The 3855-nt window shown below is 42.2% G+C and overlaps 1 pseudogene; it reads left to right on the top strand.

Moving 5' to 3' along the window:
- Positions 1-315: 315 nt before the first annotated feature.
- On the top strand, positions 316-433 carry LOC126274334 (5S ribosomal RNA; annotated as a pseudogene).
- The last annotated feature ends 3422 nt before the right edge of the window (positions 434-3855 follow it).

Raw genomic sequence — 3855 nt, 5'->3', positions numbered from 1 at the left:
TCGTTTTGCTTCTTTTTTTTTTTTTTTTTTTTTTTTTTTTTTTTTTTAGCCTCCAAACAGCGGAGAGAGTATCACGGATATGATACGTAACTTGGAGTGGCAATCATTTATGCAAAGGCGTTTTTGGTTGCTGCAGAATCTTTTCACGAATTTTCAATCACCAGCTTCCTCCTCCGAATGCAAAATTATTTTTTTGGCACCCTCATAAATAGGGACAATAATAAAAATAAGAGAAATCAAAGCTCGCACGAAAAGGTTTAAGTGTTCGATTCTCCCTCTCGCTCTTCGAAATTGGAACGGTAGAGAAATCATTTGACCAACGGCCTTGCCGCAGTGGTAGCACCGGTTCCCGTCAGATCACCGAAGTTAAGCGCTGTTGGGCTGGGCTAGCACTTGGATGGGTGACCATCCGGTCTGCCGAGCGCTGTTGGCAAGCGGGGTGCACTCAGCCCTTCTGAGGCAAACTGGGGAGCTACTTGACTGAGAAGTAGCGGCTCCGGTCTCGTAAACTGACATATGGCCGGGAGAGCGGTGTGCTGACCACGTGCCCCTCCATATCCGCATCCAGTGACGCCTTTGGATGAGGATGATACGGCGACCGATAGGTACCGTTGGGCCTTCATGGCCTGTTCGGACGGTGTTTAGTTTTTAGTTTTAGAAAAATAATTTGAAGATGGTTCGGTGGACCCTCTCCCAGGCACTTAAATGGGAATTGCAGAGTAGTCATGTAGAGGTACAAGTAGATTCAAAGCTTGGGCTTAATCTGAAGAATAAGTTTCTGAGACTGTTCGTCTGGAGCACCGTATATCATGGACACTGGGAAAATTGTAAAAGAAGAGAATCAAGGGTTTGAAATGTGGAAGTATAGAAGGATGCTGAAAACTGGGTGGACTGATAACAAATGAAGAGCGTTTCCGCCAAATCGTCGGGAATAGGAACATATGGAAATCATTAAAAAGAAGAAGGTACAGTGTGAACTGTTAGATAAAATAAAAATTGGCATATATTCAACAAATGACTGAGGATGCTGAGTGCAAGTGCTACTCTGAGATAAGGAAGTTGGCACAGCAGACAAATTTATGACGGGCGCCATCAAACCATCCTGATGACAAAAATAAATAAAATAAGACTAATTAAAAAATTCAGTATCCGATCATAGGAGAAAAAACACAACGCTGACGTATCCTGGTAAATTTAGAACTGGTTGATGGTAAAATCTTCTGGGTCAGCGTCATATCCATCTTCAATACTAGACGTTTCGATGCTTCTGTTGGGATCTTCTTCAGGATGCCACTCGTATTCCTGTACGTCTCAACACCGAAGAAAGATACTGTTCGGTGCAATTATAAACAAGTTACATACCGTACTTTTTCAGAGATATGACGTTGTTGGGTAAAAGTCTTCTGGCTGCCGTTGGTGGGCCATCATCATTGGATAAATACTGGAAACAGCTGGAGAAAGAGAGGGAGAAATACAAAATAATATTCTTGTTACACTGCCTCGATGATTTCCTGGAAGTTCCTTATTCCTCGCTATCGATGGCTGGGTGTTTACACTACCTCATCAAAAATGTACAGACACTTATTAGTCGACATTAATATGGTGTGTGTCCAGCCTTTGCTTTTACGGTGGCCTGAACTCTGCTGGGAAGACTTTCAGTGATATGTCTGGAATGTCTCTGGAGGAATGGCAGCTCATTCTTCCTCGAGAATCGAAACCTGAAAAAGAAGTGATGATGGACGCAGCGGTTTGGAGCGAAGTCGACGTTCAAAATCATCCCAAAGGTGTTCAGGTCGAGCCTCTGAGCAGTCCACTCCATTTCAGGAATGTTATTTATGGGCCATTCCCTCACAGATGCCCTTTTATGAATGGGCGCACTGTCAAGCTGATACGAACAATCACCGTCTCCAAACAGTTCCCCCACTGTACGCAGTACATAGTACTGTAAAATGTATTTATACCATCTAGCACTTGGCGTTTTGTTAAGCGCAATAAGGAAACCGTTGTATACATGGAAGAATCCTGGAGATACTAGAAGGTATCAGGTAGATTATATAATGGAAAGACAGAGATTTAGGAACCAGGTTTTAAATTGTAAGACATTTCCAGGGGCAGATGTGGACTCTGACCACAATCTATTGGTTATGAACTGTAGATTAAAACTGAAGAAACTGCAAAAACGTGGGAATTTAAGGAGGTGGAACCTGGATAAACTGACTAAACAAGAGGTTGTACAGAGTTTCAGGGAGAGCATAAGGGAACAATTGACCTGAATGGGGGAAAGAAATACAGTAGAAGAAGAACGGGTAGCTCTGAGGGATGAAGTAGTGAAGGCAGCAGAGGATCAAGAAGGTAAAAAAACGAGGGCTAGTAGAAATCCTTGGGTAACAGAACAAATATTGAATTTAATCGATGAAACGAGAAAATATAAAAATGCAGTAAATGAAGCAGGGAAAAAGGAATACAAACGTCTCAAAAATGAGATCGACAGGAAGTGCAAAATGGCTGAGCAGGGATGGCTAGAGGACAAATGTAAGGATGTAGAGGCTTATCTCACTAGGGGTAAGATAGATACTGCCTACAGGAAAATTAAAGAGACCTTTGGAGAAAGGAGAGCCACTTGTACGAATATCAAGAGCTCAGATGGAAACCGAGTTCTAAGCAAAGAAGTGAAAGCACAAAGGTGGAAGGATTACATAGAGGGTCTATACAAGGGCGATGTACTTGAGGGCAATATTATGGAAATGGAAGAGGATGTAGATGAAGATGAAATGGGAGATACGATACTGCGTGAAGAGTTTGACAGAGCACTGAAAGACCTGAGTCGAAACAAGGCCCCGGGAGTAGACAACATTCCATTGGATGTACTGACGGCCTTGGGAGAGCCAGTCCTGACAAAACTCTATCATCTGGTGAGCAAGATGTATGAGACAGGCGAAATACCCGCAGACTTCAAGAAGAATACAATAATTCCAATCCCAAAGAAAGCAGGTGTTGACAGATGTGAAAGTTACCGAACCATCAGTTTAATAAGTCACAGCTGCAAAATACTAACGCGAATTCTTTACAGACCAATGGAAAAACTAGTAGAAGCCGACCTCGGGGAAGATCAGTTTGGATTCCGTAGAAATACTGGAACACGTGAGGCAATACTGACCTTACGCCTTATCTTAGAAGAAAGATTAAGGAAAGGCAAACCTACGTTTCTAGCATTTGTAGACTTATAGAAAGCTTTTGACAATGTTGACTGGAATACTCTCTTTCAAATTCTGAAGGTGGCAGGGGTAAAATCCAGGGAGCGAAAGGCTATTTACAATTTGTACAGAAACCAGATGGCAGTTATAAGAGTCGAGGGGCACGAAAGGGAGGCAGTGGTTGGGAAGGGAGTGAGACAGGGTTGTAGCCTATCCCCGATGTTATTCAATCTGTATATTGAGCAAGCAGTAAAGGAAACAAAACAAAATTTCGGAGTAGGTATTAAAGTCCATGGAGAAGAAATAAAAACGTTGAAGTTTGCCGATGACATTGTAACTCTGTCAGAGACAGCAAAAGACTTGGACGACTTGTTGAACGGAAGGACAGTGTCTTGAAAGGAGGATATAAGACGAACATCAACAAAAGCAAAACGAGGATAATGGAATGTAGTCGAATGAAGTCGGGTGATGCTGAGGGAATTAGATTAGGAAATGAGTCACTTAAAGTAGTAAAGTAGTTTTGCTATTTGGGGAGCAAAATAACTGATGATGGTCGAAGTAGAGAGGATATAAAATGTAGAGTGGCAATGTCAAGGAAATGTGTCTCAAGAAGAGAAATTTGTTAACATCGAGTATAGATTTAAGTGTGAGGAAGTCGTTT

Source organism: Schistocerca gregaria, chromosome 5, assembly GCF_023897955.1.
Source record: "Schistocerca gregaria isolate iqSchGreg1 chromosome 5, iqSchGreg1.2, whole genome shotgun sequence".
NCBI lineage: Eukaryota > Metazoa > Arthropoda > Insecta > Orthoptera > Acrididae > Schistocerca > Schistocerca gregaria.
The sequence above is the reverse complement of the archived record's forward strand: the minus strand, read 5'-3'. Positions and strand labels throughout refer to the sequence as shown.